The sequence below is a fragment of the Talpa occidentalis genome, unplaced genomic scaffold, assembly GCF_014898055.3.
Source record: "Talpa occidentalis isolate TD23 unplaced genomic scaffold, MPIMG_talOcc4v2.1 talOcc4.8, whole genome shotgun sequence".
NCBI lineage: Eukaryota > Metazoa > Chordata > Mammalia > Eulipotyphla > Talpidae > Talpa > Talpa occidentalis.
The window spans coordinates 34,891,044-34,916,951 of NW_023605194.1; the positions used below are offsets into that span (position 1 = coordinate 34,891,044).

Genomic DNA, 25,908 nt, shown 5'->3' on the forward strand with positions numbered 1-25,908 from the left:
TGGATTACTAGCTACTACTTTGCATTAAGGTCTGAATAAAAAGAACACACTAACCAGCAGTCCAAGTGAGACCAAAGGAAGAAAGGCGGTTCACTTTTCCTACCTCTCTTTACCCTGCATCTCACTTTATTCAGAATAAAGTTAATACTAACACATTCATATGCTATCGAATCAGTGAACACAGATGTGCAACATAAGGCAATGATAACCCAAAATCAAAGATCAAACATAAGAGAATACCCTTCAGGAGGACTGCAAAGACCTTTCTGGAATTGACGGTCTCAGGAGGACACAAGGAAAGAGTATATCAACAGGAGATCAAGGTGGTCAGCTATTCTTTCTTCCTGGGTATTGTGGGTGATTTCCTTAAGCAAAGCATTACACAGCTTGATAAAGAAGAGTGAAAAGAAAATAAATCTCAGGGATAAATCTTATTTAAAAGGCATCTTTATGATTGGCATTATAAAGGAGAGAGGAAGCTCATTAGTAAAGGAACTGATAAAACCACTCACAGCATGCTTCAAAAAGAAGTGGTAATAATTATTGTCTCTCCTAGAAAGGGGGCAATATATCCAAACAGTGTCATTCACAAATACGTTTACAGACATCACAGAGGAAGCTGCAAAAATCCCATAGCTTTCTGATTTAATTAAGTAAAGAAAAAAAGAAAAAAGTAAGACTTTTATAGTTCACATGCCTGGATCATAGAATGTTCTACATGAAACATGACTTTTTAAAAAGCCATTTAAAAAACCCCTAGAGTTTGCTGAACCCTCATTCAATAGCATAATTTTCCCTGTTTCTCCCAGGATATTACTGTACAATCAACTAACAGGGTGCAGCATTTCTGCCGGCAAAAGGAAGTGGGCAGCTTTGATCAGAATTCACAATAATATATCTCCCTTGTGTGATAAATGATTTACTGCTGAGGATAAATGCATATAATCTTTCATTATGTATGACATTCGTGAGCAACAAGGAAGCTTTAGACTGAATGGAAAGTGATTTCATATTAAAAGCCTCATGCAACTCAAACTGAGATGAAAGAGGTCTTGCATTGGAAAAAAAAAAAAAGACACAGGCTTGCAGGTTTAAATGGATGCTCACTCAAATATAATTGTTACTCTAAGTTTGAAAATCTGTTAGGAGGAAACCAAGGAATTATGTGACTAGATCAACTTTAAATTTGGACATTTTTGAACCACAATATTCTATGTACTTCAAACTGCCATTAAGACAAACTTTGAGAACTGAGGGCCTCCCCGGTGGCGCAGCGGTTGAACGCTGGGTTATGAAGCTGCCCGCAGTCTCTGCAGTGCCGGTTCGATCCCCGGCTGCTCCCCGGCCACCGGAGGAGGGTCCCACATGGCGTGCAGACCTCTTCTGCTGCCCGCTGCTCCCCTCAGCAGTGTACTTTGGTCCTTCTGCCTGCTCTGTTCCCAGCTCTGGCTCTGGTGAATTCTCTCACCTTCCCGCGCTTCTGACTGTACCCAGTACTTGCATCAATCAATCAATCAATCAATCAATCTTTAAAAATAAATAAATTAATTAATTAATTTTAAAAAAAAGACAAACTTTGAGAACTGAAAATTGTGATGCGACTAGGTAGTGAGTAGAGAGGAGCTGGAGTTTAGTGTAAGTGGTTTAAATTCCCAATATCTATAGAATTGCTAGCTAAGTTGGAAAAGGATAGGAAGTGTATGCTGGTCTCGTATGAGAAGGCACTTTCCAAAATGTCTTTTGTTGTTGCTGTTATTGAATAAACACATTTTATTGGTGAAATACCCACTAACTTTTTATTTAAGTTACCATAACTAAAGTAGATAAATCAAGAAATCAAGGTTTACTATGTTATATACAGAGATACAGCTGACAACCAGGAAAATGCCAAACACAAGTGGATGAATATGTTTGCCTATGTGTGTGTGCCAGGGTGGGGAGGCGGGCCGAGGAGCAGGGAATTGGTGCAGACTCGGGGATTTGGGAGCAGGAGAGTTGATATAGGAAGGTAAGACCAAGATTGGTGGCTTTTCATTAAAAGAATTTTTGTACTAACATTTTGCATATCAGGGAAATGCAAATTAAAACAACAATGAGATGCCACTACATACCTGTTAGGATGCCAGAATCTGGAACACAGTCAATACTGTTGGAATAATGGGTACTCATTCACTGCTGAAGAGAAGGCAAAATGGTACAGCCACTTTGGAAGGCAGTTTAATGGTTAACTAAACTAAATATACTCTTACCCTAAGATCCAGCAATCATGTTCCTCAGTGTTTATACAAGACAGCTGAAAACTTCTGTCCAAACTTCACAACAAACTGCATATGGATGTTTACAGCAGCTTTATTTATAATTATCATGACTTGAAACAACCAGGATATCCTTCAATATGTGAATGGCTAAATAAACACTAGTATATCCAAATTATGGAATATTATTCATTGTTAGAAAGAAATAAAATGAACTATCAAGCTGTGAAAAGACATGGAGAAAATTAAATGTATATTACTATGTTGAAGAATTCAAACTTGTATGATTCTAATTACATGAAGTGCTGGGAAACGCAAAACTATGGAAACAGTAAAAAGATTAGTGGTTGCCAGGGGCTGGAGGATGACAGACAAATGGGTAGAGTGCAGAGGGATTTTAGGGAAGTGAAGATACTCTGTATCATACCATAACAGTGGTCATGTGTTAGTATACATTTGTCTGAACCTACTGAGTGTGCAACAACAAAAGTGCTAATGCTAGCTACCGACCAGGATGATGATGTAGGTTCATCAACATAACAAATATGGCACTGGGAGGTGCCAGCATGTATGGGGACAGGGAGTATATGGGCTATCTCTGTAACCTCCCTCAATTTTGCTGCAAACCCAAAACTACTCTAAAAAAATAATGTCTGAACAATATGTATGCATGTGCATATATATATCTTCCAAATTAAACCATATATAAGTATACATTTTGACCCAAATATAAATATTTCCTGATACTGTAAAGTGGTATAATTAGAGAAAATCAGAGTCTGTTCTCACCACCTCATTTCATGGAGGACAGCATTTTAAAACCAAGATGGAGGACTTGGTAAAGACATTAAATGCATAAAGGGAAGAAGAAGGATTCAAGAGCACAGATTCTGTTTCTAAATTCAGTGTGCTTTCTGTTATTTCACATTTCCTTGCCTAAATCCATATGCTAGCCCTGACGCCAGACTTTTCTGAGTCTTTCTAGTGAGCGTACATGTTATGTTGGAGAATTGTGAGCACAAGTCAATTGGATAGAGTCCTGACAACCAAATAAGGTCACATAGAGTGGCAAGATTGACCTCCTAGGTTAGAAAAGATTGGACAGTAAAACATGTTCTAAACCTGGATGTTATATAGAAACTAGGCAAATAAAAACAAAAGTACAGGTAAGGATGGGTAAACCAGAGAAAGCACAGAAGGGGATATTATTTAAAACATTGATATGGATAAGATTATTGACCATAATTAAAACAAAAGAAAATGGAACCTGGTAAAAGTTAAGTTGACGAAAATTAAGTAGCTAGCCATAGAGAGCAATTCAAAAAGGAATTTAAAGGAATGCTATTTAACTGAAGTGTTTGGCAAATTGAAATGCAAACTCCAAAGATGAGCAGACTTGAAATCAATAAAACATGGTAACTATTTTATAAAAGTGAGGGAGAAGAAGATAATTGAGAGAGAGATATTTAATTAAGGTTGATCTAATTGATATTCATCTATGTGTTTTACCTAGAAATAAATCAACAAAAGAATGCCCTCAGAAAATACTTCTGCATCGTGTGGTAGAAGAGTTGACAGCCATCTAACCACTTCGAGGAATTCCTCTATTCAAGTACTGAGAGTTTTACTGAGGTTCCACAAAGTACTCCTCATGAAACTGATTAAAAGGAGATGTGGCTACCACAATTTTATAAATGAGGGGATTAATGTTGAGAGAAATTAACTTCTGTGTTCCTGGAGCAAATGGAAAACACAGGTTAGAACTTGGATTTAATTTGAAGTTAAAACAACCCTGGAGGCAGTGCTTATTTCTATACCCAATGTTGTTCTTGACCAGAGCGTATGATGCATTTAAAGTGCTCTATTATGTTATTAGCTACTGTTTGAGGAAGAGAGGGCTATCATTTTAGATTTAATGTAAAGATAAAATTGAGACCAAGAGTATAATGATTTGCCACAGTTATATAGTGACATGATTTAATCTGGAAATGTCTAAAAGAAAAGTACAATATTTAATATCATTGATAATTAATATGGCTTTAGACTTAATAATAAGTTATATTTAACATCTCAATTCATATAGTCATTCAAAATTCAGTATAGTTAGAAAGAAAGAAGCAGTATATCTGGAAACAGAAACCTCTTTAAATATTTGAAATGAAGAAATGTAATAGCGAATTGACTGCACAGAAGAAGAAAGGATGCGTTAAACAGAGGAGAATAAGGAAAGAGGAATTGACACTAGCATGCAATCAGGCTTATCCTGATCTTAAGATGAATGGCCAAAGGGAGAAATCCAAGGTAGGGAAATCAAGGCAAAGGCAGCATTGGATCTATCAGACAGGATGTAGAATCCTAAATGAATTCTAGCAGATTTGGTCATTTACTCTATATAGCACACAATGAGATATCGTGCTCATATTTTAAAATGATATATAATCAGTATTAAATTATTAATATAGTTATAGGTATTATATGAAGTATTTTATAATTATATAATAAAATTCACACCTATATAAACTATAATGCTTATTAATACAAATTATATTTAATGTATTATATTCATATGTATGTAACATAAAGATTCATTCACATTTTGTGAACACCAGCCACAGGTGTCTTTTCCCCTGACTCTTCCTAGATAATAACTCTTACTAAGTTTATAAAGAACTTTAGTAGTAAGTCCATGCACCAGTATTCATTAGGAATTTCACCTTCCTTCCAGTCTGCACCCAATTCTACCATAAACACCCACTCATGCATAGGGAGAAACACTTGGATTCACATCCTGCTCACAGCACCTTGGGGGAGAGAATTTGCCCCCCTGGGCACTCATTTCCTCCTCTGCCAACAGGACTAATAGTGCTGACCTGGTGTACAAAAGAGAGTCATTCCTACTAATTATTTAAAACTCATAAACACTTGCGAAGACGAAAAGTTCTAGTTTTCTCATTCAGTTCCTTGGGTTCAAATAAAAAAGCTACATTATATAAAGGTTTCTGGAAGACTTATTACCAGACCTCTATCTAAAAAAAATTGCACCACAATTACAACTTTAATGACCTACTCTAAAATGTCCCAAGGCTACAGCATAATTAGTCCATTTTATAATTAGTACATAAAAAAATCACTCTAAGAAATAAATAAGAAGTGACTGGGGCTCCTGGAAAATGATCCACAATATTTGATGTAGAAAAAGAAATATTTATCAAGTGCCTAAATTATCCAGATATGACGCTAGACACTTCATATACTAAATTATGTATTGTTAGTTTAGCGTTGTTTTATTTGAGGTACTGAAGATGAACATTTGAGGTTTGGAATGATTAAATAATCTGATCAAGTCATAGAGCTAGTTAAGTTTGATTTGTGCCCAGGGTTTTCAGTGACTCCTCATTATTGAACTTCGTGAAAATTTTAACTTATTTTTCTTTTGTCTACAGCAGTGTCAATTTCACTAGAATCTTTAGTGTTAACTTTTGTTGTGAACAGGAGTATATCCTGAAGGAGAAATAATCAGAATTAAGAAGATGATGGTCCTGTTTTGGGTGACAGGAAACCACATGGAGAATAGGTTTACTTGCAATGTCATCTGTTTATAGGAATATTGAAAATGGATTATTTAGAGAAATATGCTGGTGAATGGTGGAACTGATGAAAGTTTCCTTTGAGGGAAAAGGGTGTGCTTGTTGTCATCACAAAGGTGATTCTAGCTTGGGACACTGCCTTTGAACTTTTCTGTGAGTCCTTAATGGAGAGAAGGACTTCCAAGTGATGGGGGATGCAAGGGAAGAGATTGGTTCACTATTAGAAAAGATTTTAACAGATCTATATAGAAATGAAAAGTCACCATAGAGGCCTGAGAAGCACGTGGCCGAACATTTAGTATTGTCTGCTCAAGTAACTCAAGATGTGCCCTATTTGGAGACATTCCATATAGGAACATTCTCTTATGCACGATTTAATATAGTTCTATAAGCCAAAGATATTGCATGAGAACACTAAAAGAGCAGATGTCACCTAATATTTGCTTATAGAGTATCTGAGTTTTAAAAACCACGATCAGGGCCTCCCCTGGTGTTCAGGCAGTTGAGCACAGCACTGTGAAGCTGTCCGCAGCCTCTCTGTGCTAGCTCAATCCCTGCTTGCTGTGGAGATACCCACATGGCACAGCAGACCTCTCCCATCTCGCCCGCTGCTGCCCTCAGCAGGTATTTCAGTCAGTCTGCCTGTTCTGTTTCCCGCTGTCTCTGGTGAATCCTCTCACCCTCCCACACATCTGGCCTGTACCCCAGTACTTGTATGGATGAATAAATGAATCTTTAAAAAAAAAAGAAAAAAATCACAATCACTGTTCAATATGAGAGGTTATTCACGTAATACAAATTCATGGTTTAAGATCAAGATTCAAATGCACCAAAATGTTTCTATGTGTAAAACTTAGTTAATTTTATTATACTTGTACAAGTTTTAAAGTTATTGTATTTTTTCTTTATTCTGAATATTGCAATTCTAATTTATTTTTGTGAATAATTTAGAGGATTGGGCAATAAGTTTAGCCCATGTTAACCTAAAAGAAAGCAAAAAAAGACTAGTTCTAATTTAAGACATGTAATTCATAGTAACAATTTTATTTTCAATGACTAAATATAAACTGTTTTCCTCAATAAAAATGGCTTATAAAAGTATTTGCTTTAATATTTCCTAATTTTAATCATCTACATTCTAGTGATCAAGGCATTTTAATTTCCTAATACAGATTAAGTAATTCTGAAGTCCAGTTCACTGGTTGTTCTCTGTGGATCTTTAAGTTATATATTAATATCTTTGCAATCAGTGGCAATCAGTTTCTACCCTAATTTGCTACCCATGACATTATTAGACTTGAAATACTTAGAGAGTGTTAAAATATCTAGGGCCTATTATTCCTTCTTTGCTGCTTTCCTCAATAATCATGAATGTCTGTCATGAAATGCATCTAAGCTTCATTTTCCTTTGTATACAGGAAAGTTAATTTTATCAGATGTCAGTGAGGCTGACTTCACTTTTAGTTACTATCAGAACACATGGACTCCTCCCTGTCTATACTTTTTGAACTTCTGCAGGATAACCTACCGTAAAAAATGTGTGCATTTTGAGTCTCAGCACCAATGCTTTTGTGAAAATCATTGAGAGAAGTAAGCTTTCTTTCTCTTTCTTTCTCTCGCTCTCTCAGAAGTTCCCATCTACCTTAACAAACTGTGATTCTGTGATATGCAGAGATGAGTATGTGTTTACGTATGAGTTTATGTATAAAAATTAGTTTTATGTGTAAGTGCATATCTATAGATGACATTTAAATGTATACTCTTATTAATACTGCCTCAATTTATACATTTACCTTAAAACTAAATCGCTAAAATATTCTTTATTCACCTTGAGGTCTTCTTGTAGTTGTTTAATCATTATTCTGATAATTAAGTTTCTTGCATTTTTTTCTACAGAATTACATTGACACCAAAACACACTCAAGTTCACTAGTTGTATGGTTATGGTTTAACCTTCCAGTGACATTGTCTCTCCTTCATGTTATAGTTGGACATAATTATTTAAAGCTAATAGCAATAACTAATATTATTTATTTGGAGTGCCAATGTCACTAAGATACTCATTTTACATACTATCTTTAAATCCTATGGTATTGGCATTTTGATGCCCATTTATTAGTTGAAGAAACCAGGTCTCAAATGTTCAATTATATGTATGGAAATCACCAGTAGAAACAGAAAAGATAAAATGGATGATGGTTGAAGGTAATGCATTTTCTGTTACTTCAACACTCAAGCAGAGGTGGGTTAACAACTTGTGAGGAATGCCACCAAAGGGAGTTGATATTCATCACCAGGCCTTTTAAACAACCAAATCTGTCCTTTTTTTTTCTTTTTCCTGAACCCTACTAAAAAAGTTGTACCCACTATTTAGAAGTTAAATAGTGGTGATGATTGATGGTTAAGGGAGTTACAGAAAGACCTTGTCCCATCTATTATTCAGAAATTAAAATTTGCATATTGTAGTGAAAGGCCTTAATTTTATCTTTCACTTTAATGTTTCAGAGTACCATCACAATGTCTATAAGACATATTACAGCTAACAGATGTTTAATAATCAAGAGATGTAGACTTTTCTCTATATCATTTCAGTGAGCCACTGATTTGGCTGTTAGGAAGAATCATCATTTAAATATACTTGAGTTGGTAATTTAAATAAGAACTGTATGCATTGCTGATTCAAAAACTCTTCTTTGATTTAACACAATATTCTTCCTGTTAGACTATTAGCAAGACATACAATTCCTGTTTACATTTGGCAGTTTTCTTATTTTGTGTGAAAACGTAATCTTTTATTTAGGGAATGAGCCATTCCATATCCAGGGAGGATCAAAAGTAATCACAGTTAAACTGAAAACGGTAAAGCACATCTTTATCTAAGATAAATATTTGAGGTAAATTAGAAAAAAACCCAGATTCTTGGCATTTTAGGAATAATAAAATAAATGCAAAGAAAAATAATATAGAAGCATGAGATGCAGACACTTTCAAACATCCTTTTCTTTGTCCCTGAAACAGACTGATTCTGCAGCTGCTCACAGCAGGCATCTTAGTGTAGGAAGGAAAGTTCATTTTGTCAAAGGAGCGTCCATTCACATTTTCAGGAAAAAAAATGTGAGAGTTGAAATGAGTGTTTTTTCAGAGGCAAGAATCAAGAGGCAGAATAATAACCAAATCTAAATCATAGCAAACTTCAACACAGTCATCACAGTCATATTCATTTGGATACTTGGAAGACTGAGTTGGTTTGGTGAAGAGACTTGAAACCTAGGTGGTGGGTTCTCACCTGGCCACTTAGAACTGCAGGGCATGGATGTAAAAGAAGACTCATGGAAAGAAACAACAACAGAATTTATTTACTGGGAGTGAGACAAGCAAGAGCTGGGCTAGGGGGAAGGAGAAAGAAAATTTACAGACCGGTCAATAACAAGATACAGTCTTTCCTGTCCCAGATATTGTCTGAGGTTCAGAGACCAGAGTCTAAGAAGCAAGCCTGAGAGCAACATGGCACCTGTTTCACTCAGCCAGGCAACCCAGGACTGGCTGGGTGGAAGAAGAGGCCAATCTGGCAATCAGAGGCAGAGCAATGGGGTCCAACACGTGGGGAAGAGGACACCAGGTGGCCTGCTGAGGAAGAAACCAAAGCACAGGGTATACAGTCAAGCTGAGGGGCCAGTCTACATGAGTTCTTGCCCTTGTAAAGTCTTCACGGCCAGTGTGCCCTGGGGTTGGGGCCTGCAGCTTCACCCACAATTCCCCCCCAGTCTGTGCCTGCAAACTTTGGTTGGATGCATCATGTAATAGAGCACAGAGGTGACAGGTGGCAGATGGACAGCAGTGGTTGCAGATCAGCCTAGTTCAGGCAGAAGGACTGACAGCTACAAAGGGAGGGAGGTAGGGGCAAGGGAGTATGACTGCTATGGCCCCTACTGGACTGGCGTGGAGGTTGCTCCTCCAGCAGACTCAAGTTTTAACACTAGTCAGTCTCAAAACATAGTTTATTTTTTTCACAGTAAAGTCCATAATGGTCCCCACTCCCTTAAAATATACCAGGCTCCAAGTAAGGACTGGATTCACTCTCTGTATTAATAGTTTCTGGATAACCTCAGCTCTTTTCATATCCAGTACAGTGGGAGGAGAGATTGGTTTCTTTCCATAAGTTTTCTCATTTGCAATAAACAGTCAGAGTCAGGGGTGTTTTCTCTTTGAATGGCTCCAAGATCCTTTCCATTGCTCAGGCAGTACTCTTTGGCAGCATCCAAGACTCCTTGCCTTTTCTCACACCCCTTATCCATGCCAAGAAATGTGTTAGGCTCTACACGGAACCATATGCAAATCCCACTTTCTCCCTACCACTGCTGCCACAAGAGTGCCCTACCACTCTTGCCTGCATTATTGAAATATTTCCTTTTCTCCCTACCACTGCTGCCACAACTCTTGCCTGCATTATTGAAATATTTCCTTTCCTGGTCTATATGTTACAGTCCCAACTCCTTCATGTCTACTCTGTATGTCAAACCAGAAAATCCTTTGAAAATCTAAGTTGTATTATCTTACTTCTCACACGTACTCCCCATATCATGAACATGAAAGACAAACCCCTTTTTAAGACTTGGTCTAAGGAACAATAAGACCCTCATACTCTCCTCTTGTCACCCCACTAAACCATCTTTTATGACTTTTCCTTGACCATGCCATTCCAGACACAATGGCTCCATAAAGCCAGTGAAATACACCAAAAATACTTTCATGTTCCATCTGTCTGAGATGCTCTTCCAAATTTTATTGGCCATATTTATTTTAATTGTGAATGTTGAAGCTTCTAAAATGTACATACAACAGATATGTGTAAATAAACAAATTGTTTAAGCATATAATAGAATATAAGCCTACAGTAAAAGTGAAAGCACTACTTCCAAGTTAAGATGCACAGAATTTCTGCTTCAAAATTCCTCTGCTTAAAATAAGAATCTGTAATGGTTAAAGCATAAAAAAGGAAAATGTAAAAGTAGCTTCTAGTCTGATTCAGAAAAGGAGCAGAAATCGAAAGTAACTGTGCATTTGCCAGGCTCTGACTACAAGGGCAGGTACCGGAAGCCTGGACTTCAGTCCCTCTGGTAAAAGAGGACTAGAAGGGATCCAATGGCATAGACAAGCAAAGTCAGATTCTCTGTTGAAACAAAGGGGACAGCACATGTGGTTCACTCCTACAAAGAAAAATAGTTTTAAAAATTGCTTCTGAGAAAAATAAAAGCCTAGGATTATAGCTCTAGAATGGTACTATTCAATAGAATGGTCCTCAATGATGGAAAGAAGCTGTCTACTGCAGGCTCATTAGAGACAAATGGGCAACTGCATTTTAAATATTACCCCATCTCAATGATTGGAAATTAAATTTTAATACCCACAATTGGCTAGTGGTTACATGATTGGATAACACCACTATAAATACCCAATAGGCCAAGGGGAAAGAGAGGATGAGAACATGGAATTCGTGAACTGATTAGACTCTGATGGCTTGGGGACTACATCTATTCATACCTGATATCAACACTTCATAAAGTCCAAGCCTGCATCACATGAATCCAGGGAGATTAGAGAAGCAATTGTAACAGCAATAGAGAGAGAGATAGACATTAAGGAAAATAAGCAGGGAGCAGAGAACAAAAAGGCAGGAAGAGAGAAAAAAAAGGAGTATAAATTGAAATGAGACTGGAATCAAATGTTGAAAATGCATTAAAAAATTAATTCTATAGAAGTCAGTCAATAAAATTCACTACAGAAAAAATGAATTATGGAAACTATACAAGTATTTTGAAAGATGTTTATAATACTCAATGAGATAAATTAAATGTTAACTTAAAAATAAAAGAGCATAAAAAAGCACCCCTCCAAAACTCTTATCTGATGAGTCAATTAGAAATCAGGCAAATAAAATATATATGATATGATATAATTTTAAAAGTATATGAGAGATAAACATAACAAATGCAATTAAAAAACAAATTAATGAATTGAAAGATGGCAGGTCCTAGAAAACTCACCCCAAAAGAATCTAAGAGGGGCAAAAGAGTAAATCATATAAAACATGCTGAACAGATGAAGAAGTTGTGGCATATGTTTGACATCATTCTTAGAAAAAAAATGACAGAAAAGCAATATTTGATAAATAACAGCAAAGGATTAAGATTGAAAAGATAATAATTTTCCTATGCAAAAACATACTAAAAGTGCCAAAATATTTAACTTTTAAATAAAATAAACCAATCCACAGCTACACATATTATAGTAAAATTGAAGGACTTCATAGCAAAATAGAAAAATCTCAAAACAAGGAAAAGGCTGCATTAAGGAAAAAAAATAAACACATGGAATATGAAATACTGAATTTACTGTGATGACTTCATGAGAAAGGAATGAAATTTAAGGGAAATTTTCAACAAACTCTGTTGTTTTTGTAGTCTTATTTCATAAAAAGAACTTGAGATCAACTGGCAACTAATTATATGATGAAATTGAGTGTTGGATACAAAAGTGTTCTCTATGTTTTCTAAAATAAATTTTTCAACATTTCATATTTGTCTACTTTTTGATTATATGTCTACAATAAAATATTTAGAAATAAATGTACTCGATGTACACATATCATATGTAAATGGTTATTAAATTCATAAAGGATGATGTTGCATGGAAAAAATATAGAACATGTTTCCCTGGTGCCTGTTAGCTGAGGACCAGCCCTGCATATTGGCAAAAAAAGGTGAATATTGTCCAGGATGAAGACTCACAAAGGTGAAGACTCACAAGGTTTACACAGTGAAAGCAGATATCCAAGGGACATTAGCTTTGTAATATTTTACTTTTTTAAAAATATAGTGAGAGGGCCTCCCTGGTGGCACAAGGGGTTATATGTGTTAGCACAATCAGCTTATCAGCAGCCACTGCAGCACAATTTTGATCCCTAGCTGGGGATGTGACCCACATGTTGCAGCAGACCTCTCCTGTCTCACCCACTGCTACCCTCAACAGTGTGTTCTGGTAGATCTGCCTTTTTTTCTCCCCACTCTGTTTCTGGTGGATCCTCTCACACCCCACACCTCTGGCCTTCACCCCAGCTCTTGTATGCATAAATAAATCTTTAAAAAATAAATAATATAAAATACAGTTAGATATAATACAAATATTGTGCTATTGATAAATAACTACTGCATTTTTGAAACATTATATAAAATGATTTGACTCAAGCAATACTAACTAGGTAATCATCTTAGAGACTCTTCACAAATTTCTGATGTCCCCCATATATGTCATTTGGGAAGGCATGCTTTCTGCTGCCCTGCTACTCATCAGCAGTACCTATGGCTGCTATGGTTCAAATCCCTAAAACAAGCCAGATTGCTAAGTTTTGAGATCAAATGTGATCTGTTGAGAAAAAAAAGAAAATCAGAATCAGTAGATGCCCAGGTGTCCAAGTGGAGGGCTGGAGGGCTAGACGGCCAGGTGCAGGGTGTCCCTGTGACTCTGTATTCCCGTATAGAAATCCAAAGAATCCAAAATTCTAAATAGAAACCCAGTCTTTTAGATCACTATCAAGGCAAGAGGATAAATATGGCATTCAATAACTCTTATATATTGAAAAATAACTTGCAAGTATTTTCATATATGGTTGATGTCTATGATTGTCCTGAACTGGTCCCTTAAAATATTAGGGGCAAAACTAGACACAGTTTCCATATAAATGGTGGTTCAGGAATTAACCGGATGTCTAATTCTAGGAAAGGTGAGTGGAATTTCATAGGCAAGCTAGACACCTTGTCATGCAAATGCAAAAATAAGAAAAGCTTCACTGCCGGATAGATGACTTGGATAGATTTCGCTTGGCAGTTCTGTCTTTTCTTTTGCTTGTCTTTTATGTAGATGATTGAGAAAGATTATCTCCAAATTTGCTTTGTTCTACCTTGGGTAACAAATCAACAGGAGAAGCCCTCTTCGGCAGCACTGATTAATTCTGCGAGCAAAGTTAGGTGAAATTTTAAACTTGGGAGAAAACAGTCATAGAACCTGTAGCTAGGAATGAAGGCAAAGATGAAAGTGGTGGTAGAGGGACAATAGGTCAGCTGACCAAGATATACCTGCTCACTTAACTACCAGTGGGTATCACATTTGAGCTTGCATCAGAATCCTTGGGGACTTGTTAAAAAGACTGCTGGGCACAATCCCCAGAAGCCTCTGATCAAGACCCCTGCTATTCAAAGCAAGGCCCAAGAATCGGTAGTGTCAGCACTGTCTGGTAGGAAATGCAGACTCTTGGTTACCACCACAGTTCTTATAATCAGACTCAGCATTTCAACAATTCCCCAGGTGATTCACATCCATAAAGTTTGAGAAGCACTTGCCCAAATGGCTTGCCATGTATTGATTAATCATGAAATTCAAATGCCATTGAACTTGCACTTCCCTTTACTGCAGTTTTGGCCTTTATGTGGATTATGGTTTCCTCTAGTCTTATTTCTCCAACAAACTAATTCCATATGCATTTGATTTTCAGGATTTTCTGTCCAATGATCATATCCCTACTTACTTATGAATACTACTATCAATGTATTCTTACTTTTATATTATTTCTATCATTCAGTGATTTGGGTGAGATGGGTACAGAAGATATATGTGACAAATCTGCCTTCTTGATATTATAGTCTCAAGATATTCTTTAATAAATAACATTTTAATCAAGTATATAGTTGAATTGGGAATTGAATCAAGTCTCAAATGCCAATACTTAAAAATATTTTGATAAAGGATACTTTATGAATGACAAATTAAGGTCTAACCACATTAAAAATTATGGAGTAAATTTGCAAAATTTTGGAAGATGAGGGCTGCCAATAGATTGGAAGTGGTCAAATATTCCTATTTCAGAGATGAAAACACAATTGAATAAATAAATAAATAAATAAATAAATCAGGGATACTGTAATATAAAACTGCAAAGATTTATTACAAAGTTCTCTGTAGGATTGGAAAAACAAGACAAATCAAACTAAAATAATTTTCTTCTTTGGTAGTATTATTAGACTAGCAAACTAGAATGACATAGATAGAATGGTTTTTGATTTTTAGCAAGACATATGATGTCCTTGTGGGCAAGACAGGGATATGATACAGTCTGGATTTATAGGTTTATAGTTAGTATAAGTATCATCTGTACCTCATAAGTGCTGACAAATACCAAGTCAGACAGAAGCCTTGGGCATCATGCTGTAGGCTCTGTCCTTGCACTTGTTCTTCATTACATTTATACTAGTGATTGGTATAAAGATCTGGATGATGTGTGTGGCTTTTTGGGGGAAAGCAGAGATGACATGAAAGCAAGCTGAGAGAAGAGCTAAGATGATGGATGATATACTGGTCAGGTTCAAACATACTCTCAGAAACACAGTCTGAAAGGAATTCTCAAAAGATAGCTGAAATTTATATAATAAAGCACATTATATTGATGATACTCAATTATACAAAGGTAGAATACAGGATTTTTTTAGGCAGAATTTTATATGATTAAAATCTTGAGGTTCATTTAATGGCATATGGCATAAATCATAGGAATTTTAAAACAATTTTTAAAAGGCACCTTATTTGGTATTAAGATGAATTTGTTTTTCTATTTTTTAAGATTTATTTATTTATGCATACAAGAGCTGGGGTGCAGGCCAGAGATGCAGGGGAGTGAGAGGATTCACCAGAGACTGAGTGTGGAGCATAACAGGCAGATCTACTGAAATACACTGCTGAGGAGAGCAGCAGGTGAATCAAGAGAGGCCTGCTGCACCATGTGAGTCACCTCCCTGGCCAGGGATGGAACTGGTGCTGCAGAGGTTTCAGATAGCTTCATAGTGCTATGTCTAACCCCCTGCATCACCAGAGAGGTCCAAAATTTGTTTTTCTAATTAATAAATGTAGGTGAATAAAGTCATTGTGAATTAATTAACAAGCTATTGGAGAGATCTGATGTTCAGGACAACAAAGAAAGTCTCTTGCAGTTCTAATTTCCTTGGGATGCCTCAGTGCAATAATGTGTATTTTTTACCAGAACAATTAGATATTGTCCAGAGAGCATTCTTACTTAGGTAGCTAGGCCAACTGCCTCATTCCAAGAACTTAGGATTTCTTAAGTAATATATTAATATGAAATTAAAAATAAACCCTTATAAGAGTGTCCATTAGGAGTTGAATCTGAATGCTTGTCACAACGCTCTTCCTTAATTATTGCTCGGGCCTGACAGGACTCAAAACACATGATCACCAATATATGCAATTAGAAACGGTTGGAAAAAAACAGTCTTTCTACCTGAAGTAATCTGGGGAATATTAGTTCCTTAGTTTTATTAGTGACATGCATGTTAGGGTCTATGAGGATAAATTTGGGTTAAAAAAAAAATCTGGGTCAAACAAAATGAAACAGTTATCATTTCTTTTTAAAGATTTATTTATTTATTTATTTATTTATTTATTTATACATACATACATACATACATACATACATACATGCACTGGGTACAGTCAGAAGTGCGGGAGGGTGAGAGAATTCACCAGAGCCAGAGCGGGGAGCAGAGCAGGCAGAAGGACTGAAGTACACTGCTGAGGGGAGCAGCGGGCGGCAGGAGAGGTCTGCGCGCCATGTGGGACCCTCCTCCAGTGGCCGGGGAGCAGCCAGGGATCAAACCGACACTGCAGAGGCTGCAGGCAGCTCGCAACCCAGAGCTCAACCGCTGCGCCACCGGGGAGGCCGGAAACAGTTATTTTATTGCAACGTAACTAATGTTATAAAGTAACTAATGTTAACTAAGATATCATGAATATCTTGTGAGGATATGAAATGGCATATTTCCTCTAGCTAATGTCACCATTAAATCCCTCTTAAAAATATCTTGTGCAAAAACACTAATCCAAAAGAGAACCCACCCTTCTATGTATATAGCGGCACTATTTAGTGTAGTCCAGATATAAAGACAAGCTAAGTGGTCCAGAATAGATGAGTGTGTCAAGAAGATATGGTATATATACACAGAGGAATACTACTAGTGATCAAGAAAAGATAAACTCATGCCATTTGTGGCAACATGGGTAGAACTGGGAGGGATTATTCTAAGAAAAGTGATTCAGAAGCAGAAAGATAAATACTGCATGATTTCACTTACATGTGGAATATAGCTAATATGAATCTTGAGTTGTTTTCTGCCAAAGTTTTCAAGCTTAATATCTACAAATTGGGATGAACTGAGTGGAACTAAATGTTGTGAGATGATGTTTTAAAACATTCAGAATAGTATAACTGGGTGTGCAAATATAAACAAATAACATCAACAGTACTCTTGGTACTACCAAGAAATTGACTATTCAGAAAAGACTGCTATATATTTCTTGTATGTATAGCTTGCTTTTAAATTTGCTCATCATCCAGCACATCTGAACTATTTTAAGAGCATTCAATTGTGCTTATAACTGGTGCTCCTTGCAAGATCGTAGTATTCTAAACATAAATTCTTGAACTGATATTGATGCTTTTGATCTTTAGGTTGCTTCTGATCTAGAATATGTAGCCACACTCATGGAATCTCAAGAGGACTCAAGTACAACCACATACTTCTAATCGATGCCAGAGTATGATTTTTGTGTTGTGAATATAGGGTCAAGTTTAACGTAAAGGAAGAAGATAATCCTAAATAGTTATTTTATAGTCATTAGCCTTACTACCTTGCAAATGACTGACTGTGTTCACGGGTAAGAAGAACCTGCTAGGATGGAGGAGTAAGGTGAGTCACCAACGATAGTAAATTGTTGTTAAATCACTTATACTATCCTGCTTTCTAGTGATTAATAATTGTTTATTGCACTGATTAAAGTTACAACTTTTGTTTTCAAGAATTTATGAAATAGGGCCTCCTTGGTGGCCTAAGGGGTTAAGCACAGCACTGTGAAGCTATCCACAGCCTATGAGTTTGATCCCTGGCCAGGGAGCTAACCCACATGGCACAATAGACCTCTTCTGTCTCACCTGCTGTTCCCCTTAGAATTGTATTTCAGTGGATCTGCCTGTTCTGCTCCCCATCTGTCTGGTGGATCCTCTCATCCCTCACATCTCTGGCCTACACCTCAGTTCTTGTATGCATAAATAAATAAAAATAAATCTTTAAAAAAAGCATTTATGAAATACTTCAATATTTAAATATAATTTAATACAATGCAGGGTGTTTTCCTGCATTGCCCTTTTGTATTTACATTTTAGTTAATTAACTCTAAGAAATCTCTCATTTTTATTTCTCCCATGGTAAAATAGGGAAGTTGAAGCTCCTAAGGCAACATGACCATGACTCCTCATTTTGTAAACAGAATTACTTTGTCTTGAGATTCTTCAGTGTCTGAGACTACTGCTTGCACAGACATGTCTTCAATCAACTGATAATTTGTATTTGCCAAGCATTTCTTTATTTATTTGGTTGTACTCCCTGCATTTCTCCTAGACAGGTTAAAACTACCATTCAGTACACAGGATGTTGAAACAAAGAACACAGAAGACAATGTTTAAAAAAAAAAAAAAGAACTAAGGCTCTCCGCTTACATATGGCTTATAAAGAAACTTTCATAACAAAACAGATGGTTTATAAAAAAGAAATGATTCTCAAACCCAGCTGACATTATACTAAATAGATGATCAGAAGGCACCTACCAAAAGTGATCTGATTGTAATACCAACATTTATAGTACATCATGCTTGCCTCCACTTTCCAACAGCCTCTGTCAAAACCTAACTGCATTTTTTTTAAAGATGAGATGCTTTTATCTTAAAATAAAGAGCTGTGCCCTATTTCCACCTCAGACTATCTAAGATATCCTCCCTTATGGGGAAAAACAGAAATTTTTGGCTCATCAAAGTGATGTGTTAATAATCTTGGCAATAGTTCAGTTTAGTATAGGTGCTTCTCCAAACTTCCACATCAGACTCTTTTCATGTATCTAAACTTCCTGGAGTGACAAGTCTTATATGACTTTGAAGCTGGTTTTCTCAAGTAGAAACTTCCAATGTATTTCTCAGTCTACAATATAACCCAGATGAATCAATTTCAGTGTGTGATCTGACTTGGGGCTTTGATCGAAATGATTTTCACTTACAATGTCTGTGAAGTGTTGAAAGCAGGTTCACATGTACTGTAGCCAGCTGTCTCTCCACAGGTGAAATACCATATCTCTAATTGTACTTATCCTTTCTGTATGTCTTGATGAAGGACAAAGCAAGACAGCATTATCATGCTTCACCATGCATACCTGTCTCCTATATTATCCTTTTGAATTGAAATCAATGCACAGACCAAGTTATGCATTTGTAATGAATTAATATAAAACATGCCATAAAACTAAAATAGATTCCATATACACACACCTGCAAATATGCATACATGCTTAAATAGCAAATGTTTGTATAGATTTTGTGCTTGTGTAAAATAATACATGGACATTGCCCTCTTATGGGACCATGGGTCATGGGGAGAGGGCATGTATAAAGCATTCAATTAAATACAAAAGAATGAATTAGGTAAATCGATAAACTCTGGAAACTTCTGGTGGGGCCATATGGCCAAGGCAGTTTGCTAGGCTAAGTGAAGTCACAATTTCAAATGAAAACAAACAAACAAAAACCCAGAAATTGTCCAAGATCTTAGGTGGAAGGGTCAATGAACTATGTATGTGGTGGCAATTTGGAGTAAAAGTACAAGAATGAAGATGATCTTTGATTACATTAGGCTGAGAAAAACCTTAAGGCAATTTGAGCAAGGACAAAGTTCCTAATTGTTATAGTTAATAGTAACACCAACTCAAAATGGATTAAAGAACTAGACATAAGACCTGAAACCATAAAATACATAGAAGGAAATATAGGCGAAACACTCCATGATATGTACATCAAAGACATCTTTACAGACACATCACCCAAAGCAGTGATAGTGAAGGCAAAGATAAACAGCTGGGACTCCATCAAATTAAAGAGCTTCTGCACAGCAAAAGAGACAATAACAAAAACCAAGAGAAACCCCACCGACTGGGAGAACATTTTTGCACACAACACTAATGATAAAGGACTGATCACAAAAATCTGCAAAGAGCTGATGAGACTCAACAACAACAAAGAAAATAATCCAGTCAAAAAATGGGCAGAAGAGCTAAAAAGAAACTTCTCTGAAGAGGAAATGCAAATGGCCAACAGGCATATGAAAAAATGTTCAACATCACTTGTCATCAGGGAAATGCAAATCAAAACTACCATGAGATACCATCTTACACCAGTGAGAATGGCACATATTAAAAAAACTAGCAACAACAAATGTTGGCGAGGGTGTAGAGAAAAAGGAACTCTCCTGCACTGCTGGTGGGAGTGCAAACTGGTCCAACCACTATGGAGAGCTGTGTGGAGATTTCTGGACCTACTAAACATAGAGCTTCCATATGATCCATTAATTCCACTCCTAGGTATTTACCCAAAGGACACAGAAACATCAATTCCAAAGAGCACCTGTACCCCTATGTTTATAGAAGCACTATTTACAATAGCTAAGCTTTGGAAACAACCCAAGTGCCCCAAAATAGATGACTGGATCAAGAAGATACACCATGGAATATTACTCAGCATTCAAAAAAGATAAACACATGCAATTTGCAGCAACATGCATGGCACTGGAAGGGATCATGCTCAGAGAAATAAGCCAGAAAAAAAAAGAAAAATACCGGATGGTCTCACTCATAGCAGGAATCTAGAAAACTTAAATATGGGACCAGGAAAAAGAATAACTATAAGAAAGAAAACATTAAAATCAACAAGTAACTATGAACAGGAGACACTCTATGGGGGGTGGGGGCGGGGAAAGGAGGGCTTGGGGTAAAAATAAGGGGGTTGTAATTGTATGGGGAATATAAAAATAAAATTTAAATTAAAATAAATAAATAAAAAAATAATTCAATCCTTTGCTATTCCTTTTTTCCTCCTTTCTTCCCTTCTTTTCCTCCTCCTTTCTTTTCTTGCAAGAGCATTCAAAAGCAAACATAGATAACAGGGACTTGCCTGGGATAGACACCCAATCACTTCAAGTTTAATACAAATTTATTTTAATGACATTTCAGGACTTTACTATGAAGTCATTCATAAACCCACTCCTATGATTAAAATTTCAAGCATGTGATCCATATTCATATTTATTTGAATTATGCAATGCAACCATCATATAATGGAAACAATATAAATCTTCAAGTCAAAGGGGGTTGAAAAATATTTTGACTTTGGAGCAATTTGTTGAGTGTTATTATGAATGGTAATAAAAGCTAACCCATTGTATGCTTACTATGAACCAGGTATTTTATGCACAGTCTTACTTGTTCCTAATAATCATCCTATGTTAAATATTTATATTACCCCTTATTTACTTATTTATTATTTATATTATCCCCATTTTACACTTGAAGACACTGAGACTCTTAGAATTTAGTAGTTGTTTAGAGACCAAAACAAGAATGAGGTAAAGCTAGGAAGCTAGGATTTGAATCTGAGTCTGTCTTATTCCAAAACCCATTTTCTTTATTTCTATACTGTTATCTATACAAAGTAATTTATATAATAGAGCTTATGTAGAAAAGAAAATGCTATTTCCACCCACATTTCTGCACTTTTATATTTTTGCAATTGTGAATTTTTTCTCATGGTGTTATTTAAATTTCCTCGATTTTGAAAGCATATGCAACTAAGTAAACATCTCTGTACAGATTCCCAGATGTGATATCCAAATCATCTCGGGTAACCTTCCTATTTCCTTAAACGCCCCCTCTCACACCAACCAGTATTACAATAAAATTACTAGCTTTTTTTTTTTTTTTTTCTTACATGGCAAACCAGCAATTCATATCCCTGAGTCTAACTTTATCCTTGTGTTGTGAACATTATACATAATGCAATGTTTCCAGAGTCAAAAATAAGAAGCTCAGTTGTGTTATGAACCTACACAGTTTTTGAGTTCTATTTATTTGTATGCTATATTATAAGAAGAAAGTGGGAAAGCATGTAAGAGGTTCCTTGGAGGTATTTAAAAAACAGTTACTGAGGTTCAATTCAGTGTAGCTGGAAAATTGGTTGTTGATTAATTTGGCTGCTCACAATGTCAGATGGATTTTCCTTGCCAATCCTGTGCCTCTCATACGACAGGGCAGGCGTACTTCACCTACAACCCACTCAGCACCAGGCTGTCACATTCTCACAAAATTACACATTGATTCAAAAAGGCAGATACTGATGGTTCCCCAGAACTAGGCCAATTACAGAGTGACTCATTACTAATGACTTTCTGAAATCAGGTCTGAAGTACCCTTTTCTTTCCAGTTCTTTCCCTCCCCACCACAATCACCAAGGGTCCTCTTTTCTCTATTCCCTATGTTTTCCCATATATTTCTGCTGCAAAATAAATTTAAGATTCATTAAAGTCCTGTGGCAAGTGACAATATCCCACTTGCTATTGGAGTACCCATAAATTTTGTACTCTGTTAGTAATGTGACATTTTATTCATCAATCATCTAAATACTTTGAAAAACATGTTTACATAAAATTAGGGATGGTGTTTGTTTATACCTCTCAGCTCTGGTAGTGGAAACTGAATATGTATGATTCTCTTTTTTCTGAAGAGGGAGAGTTCATGAATGAACTTCTTAGGGGTTACAATGAGCTGGCTAGCTGCCTGGATTTTCTGGATGAGAACGAGGTCAACTTAGGAACACAGATTTCTCAATTTTTTATATGATTCTTCTTCAACTTGACAGCCTTTCCCACTCCAGTTCCCTTAAGTAGTCTTTGGCTAAATTTTCTGGACTTTCTTAACACTTTCTCCAACATCATCATCTAATAATATTAACCATATTAAAATTGTGTTAGTACTGTCATTTGAAATCAACAAAAAATATGGTAGTCCTTTAGAAGCATATGCTTCTAGGTATCATGAAAATTATATAAAATTATATGAGGTTCAAAATATGGAATAGTTTTTATTTTATCACTTAATCCATATTTACTAAGTATTTCTTTTGTATCAGCACCTGATATTTGGACCATGACCTTTAAAAGTTTCAACCCAGAAGAGGGACATGTAAACAAACAAGCAGAATAAGATGTACTGATGGGAATTCATAAAGTACATAAAAATACAGTGGAGAAGAGTTCATCATAGAGAAAATCAAGTATAATGACCTTTAACTTGCAATGTGTCAACAGTCAAATGAGATAAAGTATGTGCTCTCAATTTGAATGGAAAATGGTAAATTTTGCTAAGACAAAGTCAAGTCTATCTGCTTGCTAGTTTTCTCTGAGCCAAAGTTGGACACATTGCCCTGTACATTCTCTCAAAGCTCCAGACCTTTCCCTTGGTTTTTGGAAGTGTTTTCCCCAATTGACTGGAAATGCTAATGAGGTGGCACATGTCTGCCTCTTCCCTTGCTGCCAGCACCCCAAATCATGCCTGTTTCTAGAAGAGCCTCAGAAAATGCTGATTAAATATGAGAAAAAATGGTATTTCTTTAGCCTGAGTTGGGTTAGCCCTAGGGGCAAAGGGAATCATAAAAATGGAAGTTAATTTTATCCCTTCTGGGTTTCCCTCGTCCTCTTTCCTAATTTACCTAATGACCTCTCAGTTTAAATCATTCCAAGCAATCATGAATTATAAGGTCAGATTATGTAATCACCTTAGATATTCCTTTTAATTATACACATGAATATTCTTATTATAAACTCTTCAATGCCTCCTCTCTGTATAATGGTGACATTTTTGCCACTGTGATGGTGACAGGGGAAAATATTTGAGTTAAGCAGTGAAACTGCATAGTAGAGGACTACTAGGTCTGTCCTTACTTCTATAGAGCTCTTCTGTTTAAAAAAGTAACAATAATATTGCATGGAAATTCTAGGGAAATATCTCAAATGTTGGTGTGTCTATTTTTAGCAAAGAGAAGTGATTCTCCATTCTGTCTGAGAATGCCGGCACTTGGGAGCAGCAAATAATGGATGTGAGGAATGTGGTGTCAGCACATGAGGTGGGAGCTGATGATATAATGCAAACAGACAACTGTCAAGGTGATTCAGTACACAGTTTCTCATCTTGGACCACAGATGGAGGTGCTGACTCAAAATGGCTCTGGAGAAAGCCTGTAGGTAAAGGCTTTAAGGAAAAAGTCTCCTTTCATTTATTGTACAATGCAGCACTTCAAAATGACATAAGTGGAGTTATAGTTTCCTAAATAAAATAAAATGGGGGTCAAATGATACAGGAAGGATAAGAAAATATCTACTTTGGGAAACTTAAGACAATAATTATTAAAGACCATATTTTCAGTAGAGTATTTTCCTCACCAGTAAGATAAGCGCCATCATAGCAGACAATGTGGAAAGTGAATAGAAAGGAAAATGGAAAAACCTATTCTTGCACAGTAATTATTATTAAAATTTACAGAAATTAACAAGCCCTTTGTCATATATTTTTAAAATAGATATTAGAAATTATACATGTGTTTGTATTTGTATATGTCTACACACAATATACATAGCTGTATGCAGCATTTTCCTTATAACCATCTACACCATATTAGTACACCGAGTCAATATGTCTTATAAGTCTTTCCACAAATATTGTTCCTCTGTGTTATTTCAATTTTTAGGTCTTGTTTTATGTGGAAATTTACATTCTTTGTGCATACTTTTCGTCTTTATTATTTTTATAAATTAAAGTGTTAAAAATTAAATTACTTAACAGTGAGAAATTACTGAAATACAAAGTAATTACAAGTTGCTGGGATAGATTATAGAACCATCTTAGATTAGATCGTTTGTCTGCAACCAGGATTTGGATTTGAAATTCACTGTGAGGATATGTGTGGGGGTGGGGAGTAGGGAGGACTGCTTTATTTTTAGGTTAATAATTTTTTTTTAATCATAATTATTGTTCCCAGGAATTCTGTCTCAGGTGGATTATATAAGACAGTTTCAGGTAAGAAGAGGGAGAAGAATGGGTGGAAGAGAAGGATGATGAGAAGGGAAAGAAGTAAAGAGAAGTGATTGAAATGGCAGGGGCTGCCAGGGAGACTTTAGCTCTGAAAGACTATGTAATGGGGATTTAAGAAATGAGCTCTGACTTTGGAAGAGCAGAAGACCAGGCATATTAAGGTGGTAAGATGAAAAGTTGTCAGTGTATCATCTTAGCACACATGATGTAAGTATTCAGTTTTTATGATCAAAGAAGGTTTTGTTTGGTTTATATTATGACAGAATAAATACAACTGTAACTTCAGCTTTATGATATATAATTAATGCTTTCTTTAGTAATTTTGATAGTAACACATTTGCTTTCTGAGAAATATTTTTGAATATGGGGAGAACATGCAAACTGGAACTACTTATCTCTCCATTTGCATGTAAAATAAGTCCCCCACTTAGGAGGCTTATGTTATGGGGGAGTAATGGAGGGGTAATCCTTATCCAATCAGTCAGAGAAAGCGTAGGTGCCAATTGCTTCTGAAGCTAAGATTTCTTTCTTTCTTTTTTTTTTAAAGATTTATTTATTTATTTATTCAAGCACTGGGTACAGTCAGAAGCATGGGAGGGTGAGAGAATTCACCAGAGCCAGAGCAGAGAGCAGAACAGGCAGACTGACGAAATACACTGCTGAGGGGAGCAGCGGGCGGCAGGAGAGGTCTGTGCACCATGTGGGACCCTCGCCAGTGGCCGGGGATCAAACCGGCACTGCAGAGGCTGCGGGCAGCTTCACAGCTCAGCACTGAACCGCTGTGTCACCGGGGAGGCCCTGAAGCTAAGATTTCTTAATGTTACTGTAAAATGAAAAAATAAAGTAACCAATAATAAATTTAAGGAAAACACTCAACTGAAATCTAAATATTCTCGAAGTCAAAAGACTGTCTTTTCTTGTACATAATTTCTTCTAGATCACTGTAAAGCTGAAGATTTCTGTCAACATTATGGTACATTCTGCCTACT

At 36.2% G+C, this 25,908-nt stretch overlaps 1 protein-coding gene across 1 annotated transcript in view; it reads right to left on the bottom strand.

Moving 5' to 3' along the window:
* Window positions 1-25,908, bottom strand: part of NRG3 (neuregulin 3) — a 902,987-nt gene that overhangs the window by 230,086 nt on the left and 646,993 nt on the right. The window lies entirely within an intron of this gene.